At 52.2% G+C, this 15574-nt stretch overlaps 2 protein-coding genes across 4 annotated transcripts in view; both read right to left on the bottom strand.

Annotated features, from left to right (window-relative positions):
- LOC142566375 (hexosaminidase D-like) overlaps positions 1 to 15574 on the bottom strand; it is a 76768-nt gene that overhangs the window by 51701 nt on the left and 9493 nt on the right. The window contains exon 1 of one of the 3 annotated variants that reach the window (XM_075677330.1): positions 5208 to 5324. The exons of the other annotated variants lie outside the window; for them this stretch is intronic. The gene's annotated coding sequence lies outside the window, so the exon portion shown is untranslated. Of the gene's footprint in view, positions 1 to 5207; positions 5325 to 15574 lie in introns of those variants that run through there. 3 annotated transcript variants of the gene reach the window in all.
- The window catches only part of RpL26 (ribosomal protein L26), a 193674-nt gene that overhangs the window by 171877 nt on the left and 6223 nt on the right, over positions 1 to 15574 (bottom strand). The gene's annotated exons all lie outside the window — the stretch shown is intronic.

The raw sequence follows: 15574 nt of genomic DNA, 5'->3' as shown, positions 1-15574 counted from the left end.
GCCCGCGAACCAGCCACAGACGGCTTCACCCTTGTGCAGTCGAGAGGCGACAGGCGGCGCACGAAAGCCCTGGAGACTGCTGCACTCCCGGTGGACCCTGCGGTCATCGGCACCGTGCTGTTCCGACCCTCGGAACCCGGGGGAACCTTCCAGGGAACACCGCGCCTCACACTTGCTGCGGCCCTCTCTTCGCGGCCAGGTGTAGCAGCGGTTCGAGTCAATCACAGGCGCAACATCGTGGCCGTTGACACCACCACCCAGGAGTGCTTAGAGGGGCTGCTCAAACTCACCGAGCTGCACGCAATCCCCGTGACTGTCCGACTACCGGCCGAGCGCGGCAAGAGCACCGGCTTCCTGCACGGGGTGAGCGGGCTGCCTGCGGACACGGACCTGCTGGGGGCGATCGAGTCGGGCGTTCCTGTGCTGTCGGCCACGTTGGACGGGAGCACCGTCACAATCCGGTTCGCGGGACCGGTCCCCCCTGAGCATGTACGCCTCTTCAAGCTCGGGTTCAGGGTGAGGCCAGCCAGGCCCCGCCCTGTACAGTGCAGGCAGTGCGGCCGCTTCGGACACGTCCCGGAATCCTGCCGGTCGCCGAGCGACTGCATCTCCTGCGGCAAAAGCCATGCAGCGAGCGACTCCTGCCAGACCATCCGCTGCAGGAACTGCGGGGGCCCTCACAGGGCGGACACTCCTGCCTGCCCCAAATGGCACGAAGAAAGGAGGGTGGCCACAATCATGGCTTCCTCCATCTCGGCACTATCGAGGCGCGCTGTGAAGGCAGCCGTCCGGGAGGAGAAGCAGCAAGAGTCCTCAACCCTGGCACGGTCATATGCCAGTGCGCTGAAGGGCCCTAGCCCCGCAGCAACGCCTCCAGTACCAGCCCCTCGTACGTCCCGCCGCCGGGAGACGCGGGACCCTGCTGCCCCACCTGGCCAGCCTACCGTGGATCAGATGGTAGCGAACCTGCTACTCACCATGCAAGCAGTGAGCACCATGCTGCCAGCTGACCACCCGCTCCGATCTATCTGCCTGCAGGCAGTGGCTTCCCAGCAGCCGCCAAACCATCATGGCCGGTCGTACTGCTAGAGTCGGCCGCGCATCCTGCAGTGGAATTGCAACTACCTGCTGCGCAGACACGCCGAGCTGGTCGCCCAGCTGCCTCTGCACGACTACGATGCCCTCGCCTTTCAGGAAACGTACGTGCGTGCAGAGGAAGTTTCACTGCCGGGCTACATCGGGTACAGCAGTGCGAGCGAATGTGCCTTGCGAGAGTGTACTTCGGCGCCTTGTTGTGACAGCGGTCACCCGCGCGAGCGTCCCCGTGTCGCTTTGTACATTCGCGCCGCTCTCCCGCACGTACTCATCGACATGAACCACTTATGCAGTTCTGCGGTGGAGTGCGTGGCCGCTACTGTGCGCGTTCAGGGCACCGACACCTCCGTGGCGTCCGTGTACATCCGCCCCGATCGCGTCGACCGCCGCCAACAGTGCGACTCCGCGTTTCTTGCGCGTCTGACCGCATCGCTCTCAGCGGACTGCGTTGTTTGCGGCGATTTTAATGCTCACCACCGCGGCTGGGGAAGTGCTACGTCTGATCAGCGGGGAAGGGCTCTCTTCGGTGCCGCGTCATCGCTGGGCCTCTCCATCCGAAACAGTGGGAAGCCCACGTTCGTGCGCCGCAGCGGGGTCACGTCAGCGATCGATCTGGCGCTTGTCTCGGAGCGCTGCTCATACGTGTGGCAGCGCGCTCCGAACACTGCCGGATCGGATCACTACCCTATCACCCTGGCTCCCACCTTTCCCAGCCGCGGTGTCACTCGCGTGTGCGTGGTGGTTCGCTGGTCAATGTACCGTGATCTGTGCCACGAGCGGTCGCGCGACACCGACTTCTTCGGGCACGTCGCAGAGTGTGCGAGACGGGCATCGACGAGTGCGGTGGTCCCTGCCGGTTCTCCCTGCCCGGACATTAAATTGCTGAACCTTCGCGCCGCCCGCCGCCGCGCTCAGCGCCGTGCCATACGCTCGGGAGACGCGCCCGACTGGACTACAACAGACTGGACGCAGTGTGCCGACGACACGCCAAGCGGCTGCGCCGCCGCAGCTGGGCACGCCTGAGCTCATCGCTCGCTGACCCGCACAACCAGCACCGAGGCTGGCGCGTCATGCGCGCGCTCGTCAACCCGAAATCCCCGCGCTGGCCAGTCCTCGCCATCGCTGTTGCGCGCGGCATCACTGAGATGGCGCTCGCGGAGCTTCTCGCCGAAATTCCAATCAAGTTAATTAATGAACTTGGCCCAAGAAGCAAGGAAACGCTGATAAAAGCATTGGAGGCAGTTATAACAAATAAGCAAATTCCGCACAGCTGGAAACAGAGTAAAATGAATATGATTTATAAAAGAAAGGGTGATAAGAAGAACATAAAATCATTCCGACTAATTACAATAACATCAGTTATATATAGGCTGGCGATGCAGGCGGTGAAATTAAAAGTGCAGTCATGGGTAGAAAGTAATAGAATACTCGGAGAACTTCAGAACGGGTTCAGAAGTGGTAGGCGCTTAGATGATAGCCTGTTCGTGCTTACCCAGTGCATAGAAATAGTTAAGGCGGAAAATAGACCTCTGTATTTAGCCTTCCTGGACATAAGTGGTGCATACGACAACGTGAACAGGGAACTCCTGTGGAACATATTAAAAGCTGAAGGTATTGGTCATGAGCTAATTGATTTTCTACAGGAACTATATCGAGAAAATAATGTTGAGATAACATGGGAAGGAATTAAAAGTACGATAACTGTTGAGGTTCACAAAGGATTAAGGCAAGGTTGTCCTCTATCACCGCTGCTGTTCATGCTTTATATTATAAGCGTGGAAAGAAGGTTACAACGAAGCAATCTAGGGTATAATCTGTCGTACAGATTAGGCGAAAAGGTTGTTGAGCAACGACTACCGGGTTTAATATATGCGGACGATATTGTACTGTTAGCAGGTAGCCAGGAAGATTTGCAAACTCTGGTTAATTACTGTGGAGACAAAGGAGACAGTTTAGGTTTCAGTTTTAATGCAGCTAAGTCCGGTGGGATGTTTTTCAACGATACCACTGATCAGGAGCTTACAATACAAGGCCATGAAATACCCCGAGTGGCCGAATACAAATATCTCGGGATATGGATAAACAAAGGGCAGATGTACACGGAAAAGCACGAACAGTCTCTCATAGCAAAAGGGCGAAGAGATGCCGGGATAATGAAACATAGGGCATTGTGGGGGTACAACAGGTATGAGGTACTGAGAGGTATTTGGAAGGGAGTAATGGTGCCGGGGCTTACTTTCGGGAATGCGGTCCTGTGTTTAAGGGCAGAGGTTCAGTCGAGACTAGAAGTAAATCAGAGAGCTGTGGGAAGGTTAGCACTAGGTGCCCACGGGAAAACCACAAACGAAGCAGTACAGGGAGATATGGGCTGGGCATCGTTCGAAGCACGGGAAGCTCAGTGTAAAATCCTATACGAAAAACGCCTGAGGAAATTGGAAGATAACAGGTGGGCAGCTAAGGTTTTTAAATACCTATACAGAAAGAAAGTTGACTCACAATGGCGGAAAAGAACGAGGAAGCTAACCAGTAAGTATGCCAGACACGAGGACGAAGAAAGACAGAGCATTAAACGACGGGTTAAAAACGCGGATGATAAAAATTGGATAAATTCAATGTAAAAGAAGCATAGTGTGGAACTATATCGATACTGGAAACAGCAGATCAGGAAGGAAGCGTTTTATGATAACTCTTTGAAGCTAGATCAGGATGTCTTATAACGCGGAGCTATAAAAAGAAATTTAACAAAGAAGACACATGTACTGTGTGTGGTAAATATGTAGAAACAATGCAACACCTCATACTAAAATGTGATGGTATCAAGCCCGATGTCGATCAGGCCACTGTCACCCTTCCTGAGGCCCTAGGGTTCAGAGATAATAATAGTCATGTAAATAAATATGCAGTGGAAATTAGCAAAAGGCGATTGGAGGATTGGTGGCACAAAAGCAGAGAGGTGACATAAGGTTAAAAGGGTAGGAAGACGTGTTTAAAGAAAATCGCGAAATTCAATAACACACAACACAGATAAAAATAAAGGCAAAATAAAAATCTGAGCATGGTGGCAACTGCCATCGCCCCGTTTCAAAGGGGACGCTCCTACCTTCCATCCATCCAGCCGAATCGTTCGCTGCATAGAGTTTCCTACAAGAATTACTAGAGCGAACTCTGGCGCTAGTGTCTACGGGAGCTGCAATGCGAGCGGTTGTCCCAGCATGGGAATTATGGGAAGTACATGGATTTGCCTAAACTTCGTCCTTTTGGCTTCAAACAGCTTTGTGACTTTGTAAACTCGTCATTTTCAACAGTATATTGCGCAATAAATAATTAAATAAACATCATTAAAATTGCCCGACGGCAGGACTCGAACACACGGCCTCTAGCACAGAAGCCTGATAGTGAAACCATTAAGCCACGGACGCATGTACCGACAAGTGAATGAGACGCCCTTATGAATTTATCGCGGGCATGCCAGTGCCTTGAGACGCTTGGCGCGTTTCGATTTGGCCACCTGGACAAGCTCAATCGTTGCAATTAACAGCAATTCTACGCGTTCCCGGCGTCTTCTGCACTTCGAAGAATATAGATTGCGCCGAAATATACGACAATAAGGTTTATATAGCGTAATATACAAAGCCACAAGAACGTCTGAATCCACAAGCACGAAGATCAGACAAATCCATGTACTTCCCCATCATTCCCATGGTAGGACAACGACTGCAGCGCCAGAGTTCCGCCTAGTAATTTTTGTAGGAAACTCTATGGTTCGGTGCTGTCGCCGTCTCCACTTCACCCAGCGTCCCTGCGGTTGCATTGCAGGCGCTCTACACGGCTGTGTTCGTGAGAGGGGAAGATCGCGCGCATACCGCGCGGGCGATTGACAGCCTGTGCAATGACGACTTCACCTTTCACGAGCAGCAGCGCGTCCTGTGCCGCAGCGCCCCCGGAGCAGATGGTGTCACGCATCAAATGCTCAGAAACCTGGACGACGACCACCGCCGGCATCTCCTGGACGCCTACAACGCCGTCTTCCGAGAGGGCTGCCTGCCGGACCCCTGGCGCTGTGCTGTTGTCGTACCGGTACTCAAGCGCGGCAAGCCTGCACGCGACCTCACCTCCTACCGGCCTGTCTCGCTGACGTCGGTGCCGGGAAAAACCATGGAGACGATGGCGCTGTCGAGGCTGCAGTGGATCGCGCGGGTCCGCGGCGCCCTTCCGCCTGAGCAGTGCGGCTTCCGTGCGCACAGATCTACCGGCGACTGCATCGCTGTTGTTGTCGGCACGCTGGAGCAGGCCAGACGCGCGGGAGAAGCTGCCTTCCTCCTCCTCCTCGACGTGCGCAGCGCCTTCGACTCACTCTCACACGAGTCGATCATCTCAGCTGTTGAAGCTCTCGGCGTGGTCGGCAACCTACTTGCCTACGTCAAGGCTTTCCTCGCCGACAGGACGTTCGCCGTTCGCGTGGGCCGCGCAACCAGCTCGCCACGACCAGTGACCACCGGTGTGCCTCAGAGTAGTGTGTTGAGCCCTTTTCTGTTCAACCTCACCCTCGCTCCCATTGAGTGCATACCGAAAGCTGGTCGCTTCCCTGTGCGTGCTCTTGTCTACGCGGACGACGTCGCCCTCTACGTGCGGGGGCCGAGGACTGCCATTGCCGAGATGCGCCGCGAGCTGCAGGAGGCCCTCGATTCTGTCGCCGGCTTTCTGCGTGCCATCGGCCTGCAGCTGTCTTCAACCAAGAGCGAGGCGTTCATGGTGCACCCTCACGCCGCCACACTGGACGCGTGCTCGTCAACGGTGTCCCACTGAGTTGGCAGCCGACGGTGCGATACCTCGGCCTTACAATCGATCATCGCCTCACTTGGCTTTCGCCTGTGCGGCGCCTACGAGCCGAAACACTGCGTATTGAGTGCGCGATCCGCCGCCTTCTCGCGCGCGGAGACGGCAGCCCCCCATCGTTCGCGGTTGGAGTGTATAATGCGCTGGCGCTCTCGCGGGTGTTTTACGCGCTGCCGCTGTGTGGTGTGCGCGATTCACAGTGGCGCAACATCAACGGCGACCACCGCAGAGTGCTACGCATGTGCCATGGCCTCCCGCCAGCATCACGAGTGGCGGAGACGCTTGCAGAAACTGGCGCCTGGCCTCCCTCATTGACGGCCGATCTCCGCGCGCTCGGCCACATCGAGCGCATCTCCAGTGTCCCCGACGCGCGCCCTATCCTCTCACTGCTACGGCAACTCCCAGCATCCCGCGTGGGCAAGATGCTGCAGCTGTTCGAGGAAATTGTGGCTGACCCGCCGGCTCCACCACCAGTCTGGCCGCCTCCGAGTCTCGCCGCGCCCCTGGACGTGTGTCTCGGACTGCCAGGCGTCCGCTCCAAGCACTGCACGCCTCTCTGCGCCATCGTGCAGGAGGCTGCAGCGAGGATACAAGACGACCTGGCAGGGAGAGCGCACCTCTACACGGACGGCTCGGTACTCGAGGACGGCTCCGCGGCTGCTGCCTGCATCGCCCCGAGCCTCGCCATCGAAATCCAGTGCCGCCTGCCCTGCCGAGCCACCTCCACCACCGCAGAGTTCGTGGGAATACACCTGGCTGTGGACGCGCTCGAGCAATCGCCGCACATCGCTCGCGCGGGGATCCTCACAGACTCGAGGCCCGCACTGCAGCAGCTGCTCCTGGAGGAACGCGCCCCACCGCTCGCCCAGCGTGTTGCGTGCAGACTCCACGCCTTGCAGCAGCGAGGACTGGATATACGCCTGCAGTGGGTGCCTTCGCACGTTGGCGTCGCCGGGAACGAGGCCGTCGACAAGCTCGCGCGACGCGCACACGACCACAGCACGCCGATCACGCAACGGGTCAGCTCGTTCGACACCGCTCCGCTCAGGATCCGTCGAGAGCTCGCACTTCGCCATCCCGACGGCCGCGTTGCGCGGGGTAAAGTCCCTCAATCATTTAAAAGTACCGACAGGCTTTGATCCGGCCGACAACGCCTGCGATAGGCTGATTGGTGACATGTGACCTTGCTCCGCCCCTTTGCCGCCATGAAAGTTCCTGCGCGCCGCCTGTTGTGCTATGCACATCGCTGCGATAATTTCGTTCCGGGAGGGCCGAAATGCCTCGTTGCTGTGCGGTTGGGTGCGGAAACCGGACGAAGGATGGCAAGAAGTTATTTTGCATCGCGCGCGGCAACCAGAACCTAACCAGACGAAAAGTATGGTTACACAGAATTGGACGGACGGACTTTGAACCGTCGGTAACAGCACGGCTATGCGAGGCAAGTAACATACAACGATACAAAGGTGCGATGGAAAGTATACACGTGCGTTTGTCGAGCGGTGATAGTATTTCACTCGCGTGCATGAATGTTGAGAGCCGAAGTTTGTGAAGATTACTTATTTTAGTTCGCTGTGAGCCCGCTGAATAGATCAGTATGACCTAAGATGCGAAGGACCGAAATGCCTTGTTGCTGTGCGGATGGGTGCCGAGATCAGACGGAGGACGACAAGAAGTTATTTTGCATCCCGCGCAGCAAACAAAACCTAACCAGAAGGTAATTGTGGTTGCATAGAAATGGACGGAAAGACTGAACCGTCGGTAACTGCACGACTATGCGAGGAAAGTAACGTAGAGCGATACGAAGGTGCGAGAGAAAGTATACACCTGTGTGTGCAGAGCTGCAGTATTATTTCATTCGCGCGAATGAATGTTGACGGCCGAAGTTTGTGGAGATTACTGATTTTAGTGCATTACGAGCCCATTGACTTAGCAAGTGCAGTATGACCTAGCCTGCAAGTAAACAGTGGGGCAGAAACGCATTAACTCGCTGACAAATATCAGCATTGCGTTACGTGCGATAAAAAATAAAATTCAGCAGCGAATTCTACTTTTACACTTTCCTGTGTTTGTGCGCGCGTTGTTAACTGCGCTTTACAACATGTCCAAAAAGTAATTTCCAATATCCTAATCGTATTTTGTGCATTGCATTAGTAAATAAATATACTGCTAAGTGCCTGCATTACTCTGCTTTTAAAAACGAATACTGCATAGCCACAGCTACTGGCCGTCAAATGATAAAGCGTAATACAGTATATCAAAGTACATTACATACAGCTGCGAGCTAGTTCCTTCCAAATTACCCTTACACTCGAAGATGTTTCAGTAATCGGCAATGCCATTTTACTGATGAAAAACACACAACTGCAAATGAACATAAGAAAAACGCCACAAGCGAGACACGGATTGCCAGCAAAACACAGTGCAGTAATAGCTGGGCCAATCCGCGTGCGTTTTGCATAAGGGCCCTCTAATACTTACGGGGCTTTAGCGGTGCACGAAGGCGAAAAGGGATAAACACAACAATGCGCGTCATGATTCGAGTTTATGCGGCGACGTCGCACGGTTCACGAGAACAGTCAACCGCATTCACACACGCACACACACTACGCTTGATATTGGTGTCCCGCGAGATCAGATCGCGCTGGCAGCCCGAACACGATCGAGGAGACACGCTGACACGATCCATACCGCCTCTTCATCATGTCACGACAGTTGCACTGGCTCGTAGCATTGAACCACAAGACACAGCAGTCGTTGTGTAATCGCTACACGACAGACACACTCAGCGGCAAGAATACTGTTGGCGCACTCGTTTCCACACACACACAGGATGTTGTTTAGTTGCCGTGAGGGTCGCGCGCTTTGAGAGTCGCACGTTTGAGCGACGTTATGTCGAAAGTTTTTCGGTCCAAGCGACTGTCAGCCTTCATTTTTACACGACTTCTTCGTTCAGTGCAACCGCTATGTGTACGCAGCACACTAACATGCAAACGATTTCACAGAGCATACGGGATTAAGCGCAAGCAACCACCAAGGCTCGCGCGGTGATTGAGCGCAAACGCGCGAAATGTAAACCTGCGGAATCGAGGCGATCAAGCCCTCATTACGCTCTCTTGAGCTATTTTCTTGGAGCACTCATTTGAACTAAAGGTCTAAATTTTGCAGTTCGGGTCCTTATTCCGTTTTTCGCCACAGTCAGGCACCAGTAGGTTTTATTTCCGCGCGTATGCAGATATTTTTTCACCTCACGAATGCCGCGGCGCCGCGGTTTAGCGTGGGCGCCGTCTGCTGCAGGAACTTCCTAGGTGGCGCGCGCGGCAGATGTCGCTACCTTGAATATTATAGAGGGACTTAGCGCGGGGACGCCCGCCACGCCATCTCCCGGAGGCCGGCTTCATCAGGCGCGAGCGCGCCTTCCTCCTCGCCCTGCGGACCCGTTCCGTGTGGCCCGCCGAGAGGAGGCATCGACTGCAACGAGCACCCTGTCCCCTTTGCCAGGATTGCGTCGCGACTATAGCCACTGTAGCGCGACCGAAACATTAGAGCATTTGCTATGTGAGTGCACTGCTCTCTCGCCCGCGCGATGGGCGCCTTGCGCTGGAGTTTGAGGTATAGTAGCGGCACCTGGTGGCGGCGTGCGAAACGTCATCTGGGTAGTACCGGCTTGGGTAGTATTGAGCCCTGGCTGTGGCGAAGCACGTTTCTAGCCGAGTTTTGCGTCGATTCGCACTTTTTTCGGCCCTGTTGCGAGTGCAAATAGGCTCGTCACTTCCCACAGACCACGCCGACCACGCTGCGAGCTAGCCGCAGCCTATAGTTTAACGAAAACGGACTCTCCGTGAGACGTAATGCTGGAAGCAGAAGGAACCGGCGACGCCGATCCGGAGAGACCTAGCTCAGCTTCGAGAAAGCGTCACCGTCGTTACTTCTGCGTCGTCGGCTGCCATGAACAAGAAGGCCTGAATCCCAACATCAGCTGGATTCTACCGTTTTCTTTCAAGGCCTCACGAAGCGGAGCGTCGGGCGCGATGGATAGCTGCAGTTCGTCGCGCTGGGTAATTAAGCGAAACTTCGCGCCATGCTGACTGCTTCGCCTGTCTTGAAGCTTGCTTGATTATTTGTGTTATAAAATTCAGTCTTTTGCACCTACAGTCCTGACGGCAGACCGGCATAAGCAGTGATCCACGATTCGAGACCCGGCCACAGCGAGAATTAACAGTTCGACTGGTGCGAATTAAGTGGTGAAGTGGCCAGGTGTGTGCACAAATGACCACAAATGGTCGGGCTGATTCGGTGACAATTCACTACACCACTACGAGCAGCACAGGTCAGAGTTAAATGTGCTCATCCTTGACCACAAGCCAGCAGGTTGTGGCAGCACAGCAAGGTAGTATTGATTGCAGCACATCGATGTTCGAGCGCTGTCACTAAAAGCTACATCAAGCGAGCAGCGCACGAGCTCGCGCTGCAGCGCGATTCCTACGTACGTTACTGCGAGCTCATATGCATTCATCACTTATTTATCAGTTGCTAAAGGGACAGATGGCCGCTACTACAGTGCAGGCATAACTACTTGTCTAGCGGCATGCAGTCAAGAAAGATTGCAGGAGGCCCGCCGTTTCGCGGCATGTCGAAAGACCGCGGCCGTCAAGGGGTGTACGATCGTGTGCTCGAGCAGTTCGTGCATCGCGGCATGCTGAAAGACCGCTGCCGTCGCGGTGCGTACCGTCGTGCGCTAGAGCAGTTCCGTACACGTCTGCTTATCGCTGCTGTGAATTCATTTATAGCAAGCATTTCCTCGCGTTTGTGCGCCTGAATCTAGCAGCGTGCAAACTTTACCTGAAGTTAAACTTCGTACGCGACTCGCTTCACTTGCGATTGACACCGCGCTAAAACTTCGCCGCTTATTTCTGGAACGGCGTACACGTATTCAGCGTCGCATAATTTATTGCCTTTACGCAGCGTGCCACCCCTGAAAAAATCTTTGGCGCCCGATATTCGCTGCAAGTCGTGGTACAACAAAACCGAAAGTGGCGGGTCCATATTGTAAACGTGCTTTCCGAAGCAGACGACCGAGCTTGTTACTACCCAGTTCAGGACAGAGGGCGCTTTTTAGCACCGTTTTCGCAGCGCTCCCTGGGCAATGCAAGAGCCCCATCGGCTCTTGCACAAGTGTATCGTGCGCGAAACTTGCCATGTGCTACGCTGGACGCCCTGCTGCATCCCTCGGGCTGCATCTCACAGCACAGGCGCCTTTTCCGCGCGCTCTTGGCCTTCGCCGAGGACGCGGCGCTTCAAAGCCGCCTGTAAACCTGCCCCACCCACGGCCTTACCGCGTCGGCTGTCGCCGCCGGGCTTTTCTTTCTTTCTCCCTCATCTTTTAATTCCCCTTTTACCCCTGTGCAGCGCGGTTGAGGTGTCCTCTGCGGAGAGACAGTTACTGCGCTGCACTTAATCCCATATTTCCATCTCCTTCTTTAGAATCTTTTTAGGCTGGGAAGACAGGAGGCGTGAAGGAGGCAGCGCCAGGGTGAGCGGGGTGGCGGAAAAATCTAAGAATGGCGCTACTTTTATCCTAGACGCCAGCGCTCGTTTCTCCCCTGGCGGAACGATTTCACCTCCAACGGGTGTATGTTTCCGCCGCTTCCCTTCACGGTCGCGCCCGCGTTCAGTTCGCGCTGCGCGCGAAACGTCTCTTGTTTGCGACGGCGCCCCTTCGGATGAGCGGAAATTATTATTGTGTTGTTAACTGTCACGACAGCAATTTAAACACGAAAGAGTTGATGCCACCAATTAAATTCTGCCGATTCACAAAAAAATGGTACGAAAAAAGCTCGTTCATTGATCACTCGTGAGTGTATGACGGTTTTTATATGTAACCCACATGAATTTCATGATTACTCGGTATATAAACCCTTTATTCATATATAAAACTTTCAGTTGTTCGACCAGCGCTTCTTCTCTCTTCTTTCTCGTGTTTCGTTTGTGTGCGCAGTCCAAGAATGGAAACCAATTCTGTTGCATGCGCTAGCAAGGGCCGAAGTTCACGTGTGCCGAGAAATTGAATATTTGTACTATGCATTGAACGTGACTGGAGTTCATTCCTGCATCACCACTGCACCGATCGATCTACTGGACGATACACGCCCGCGTCTTGGTCACGCCGGCATTGCTGAAGCAGAAATGCGCGCGGAACCCTCCTCTCCGTGTTGGCTCGGCTACGTGCTCGTTTGCTCCGTTACGTCGCTGATGCTTGCTGCAGGAACGGGCGCCTAAAGGCCAAGGTATACATGGAGTATGATGGCTAGAAGTTCATAGAGCAAGGAAAAATATTTTTTCCATCTTCCATGATGATATAGTCCAGCACATAGAGTTTCCTAGAATATACTAGAGGGAACACTGGCGCTGCCGTAGTTGACCCACCATGGGAATGATGGGAAGTGCATGGATTTGTCTGACCTTCGTGCTTGTGGATTCAGACGCTATTGTGGCTTTGTATATTACGCTTTACGCTTCATTGTCGTAAATTTCAGAGTAATCTATACTCCCCGAAGTGCAGAAGACGCTGCAAACACGCACAATCGCTACTAATTGCGAAGGCTGAGCTAGTCGAGGTGGCCAAATTGAAACACCAAACGTGTCAAGGCACTGGAGTGCCCGCGATAAATTCAAAAGCGTATTTCACATCGCTTATCGATGCATGCATCCGTGGCTTAATAGTTTCAATGTCAGGCTTCTGTGCTAAATGTCCTGTGTTCGAATCCTGCCGTGGGACAATTTTAATAATGTTGATTGAATTATTTATTATGCAGTACATTGTTGAAGATAACGGGCTTACAAAGTCACAAACCCTTTGAAGCCAGAAGGCTGAACTTTAGGCCAGTCCATGTACTTCCCATACTTTCCCTACGCTATAGTATAGTATACGCTAAGCAGCGCACGTTTGTTACAGTTTTAGTTGACCTGCGAGATGTTCGGATCTCAGAGGCCATTTGCCGGCGTTGCGGCTATCTACCGACTGCAGCAATAAGTGGCCCTGAAATCTCGAACGTTTCTTTCGTTAGGCTTCTACTCGTTCCAAACGAGAAGCAATCTCGAAAACTGTGCAAGGTGTTATACAAACTACTCTGTCGTTGAAGCTGCCTGAGACTAAGCGAAAGCCGTTTACACAGTCATTTGCTATGAACGAAGTGAATTTTACAAAAGGAAAGCCAAATTCAATTCGAAGCGGGCAGTCGGGACCACCGTCATGTTTCACGCAAACTATGCAAACCACGCGAAGACGCTAACGATAAATCTGAGAAGTAGCATGTATACGCTATCGGTCATTTAGCGTGCTGCGCATGTGCACCAACGACCCGCCATATTATAGCGTACGCAATGGTATAGCGCACGCTAAACTAAAGCTGTCTAACTCTATGTTATAGTCGGATACAATTCAAGTCTGCAGTGAAGCCCAGCCCACGCACTCATAACCGCCAGCCACTGTTCCTCTGCGAGGCTGCAGGTAGTTCGCACTTCAAACTTTTCCTGCTAACTAAATATGGCGGTAACCACAAAAATATTATTATAAGCACGTAATTTTGGACGTTTTCACTTGTCCATTATAGTGGAACGGTGAAAGCCTAATTGTTTATTGAACTGAAATAAAATGCATGCTTTGCTGCATCTACTTATTGTCAAGTTTCACTTCAGTTGACAGTGAAGTTTCATGAGTCAAACGGGGTCAGCAGTGAAATGAATTGTACCGCGGACTTTTGAAGAGTGAAATGCTCAGACCATCATGCAATTTGTCCATGTCTGTTGCACACCTCATCGCTTCCGCCCATGAAAAGACTTTTCAATAACAGCAGACGCACTGGAGGTATCAAGTATGACGCCATTTTTAAATGGTCGCATGACGATTTTGTTTGCTTCTATGATTGGCTGGCAGAGTAACAACCTCGAGCGGTCCGTGCGCCTTGGGTGCCAACTGCTGTTTATTTAAAGCTGTATTCTACTACAGAAGGGGCAGGGCAGCGGGTGGCACTATAGTTGGATACAACTTAAAAAACACAGCAGTTGGCAACCAAGGCACACGGACGATGCCAGGTTGTTTTTCTGCCAGCCAATCACAGAAGCAGACAAAATCGTCGTAATGCGACCATTTCAATATGGCATCGTACTTGATATTCGCTGTGCTCGAAGAGTCTTTTCATCGGTGGAAGTGATGAGGTGTGCAACAGATATGGATAAAGTACATTTCGTCTGAGCATTTCGCTCTTCAAAAGTCTGCGGTGCACTTCATTTCACTGCTGATTCCGGGATGTTTTACTCGTGAAACTTCACTGCCAACTGACGAGGTAGTAATGAACAGGTTACAGAGGCTCCTTCTATAACTAGCGATGAAGCTAGAACGGCCTTGCAAGACATGAAACTGGAAAAAGTGGCAGATGGACTACCAGTCGATTTAATCAAAGATGGAGGAGACATAATGCTTTAAAAACTAGCGGCCCTTTATATGAACTGTCTATCGACTTCAAGAGTCACAGAGAACTGGTGGAATGCCAACATTATACTAATCCACAAAAGGGGAGACGTTAAAGAATTGAAAAATTATAGGCCTGTTTTCTTACTTCCAGTATTATATAAAATATTCACCAAAATAATCGCCAATAGAATAAGGGCAACACTGGAATTTAGTCAACCAAGGGAACCGGCAGGTTTCAGGAAGGGACACTCTACAATGGATCATATCCATGTCATCAATCAAGTAATCGAGAAGTCCGCACAGTACAATCAGCCTCTCTATATGGTTTTCATAGGTAACGAAAAGGCATTTGATTCAGTTAAGATACCAGCAGTCATAGAGGTATTACGTAATCAGGGAGTACACGATGCTTACGTAAATATCTTGGAAAGTAACTGCAGAGATTTCACAGCTACCTTAATTTTCCACAAGTAGGAAGATACCTATAAAGAAAGGGGTCAGACAATTAGACACAATTTCTCCAATGCTATTCACTGTGTGCTTGGAAGAAGTATTCAAGCTATTAAACTTGGAAGGCTTAGGAGTAAGAATCAACGGCAAATATCTCTGCAACTTTCGATTTGCAGATGACATTGTCCTGTTCAGCAACACTGGGGACGAGTTACAACAAATGATTGAGGACCTTAATAGAGCTATATAGAGTGGGGTTGAAGATTAATATGCAGAAGACAAAGATAATGATCAATAGCCAGGCAAGGGAACAAGAGTTCGGGATCGCCAGTCAGCCTCTTGAGTATATGAAGGAGTACGTTTACCTTGGTCAATTACTCACAGGGAACCCTGATCATGAGAAGGAAACTTATAGAAGAATAAAATTGGGTTGGAGCACATTCGGCAAACATTGTCAGATCCTGACTGGAAGCTTACGGCTCCCATTGAAAAGTAAGGTGCACAATCAGTGCATTGTACCGGTGCTGACATATGGGGCAGAAACTTGGAGGCTGACAAAGAAGCTTGAGAACAAATTAAGGACCACACAAAGAGTAAATGAAACTAAGATTGCTAGTCATAACGTTAAGAGACAGAAAGAGAGGGCTTTGCATCAGAGAGCAAACGGGTATAGACAATATTCTAATTAACATCAAGAGAAAAAAATGGAGTTGGGCAGGTCAT

Source organism: Dermacentor variabilis, unplaced genomic scaffold, assembly GCF_050947875.1.
Source record: "Dermacentor variabilis isolate Ectoservices unplaced genomic scaffold, ASM5094787v1 scaffold_12, whole genome shotgun sequence".
Taxonomy (NCBI): Eukaryota; Metazoa; Arthropoda; class Arachnida; order Ixodida; family Ixodidae; genus Dermacentor; species Dermacentor variabilis.
The sequence above is the reverse complement of the archived record's forward strand: the minus strand, read 5'-3'. Positions and strand labels throughout refer to the sequence as shown.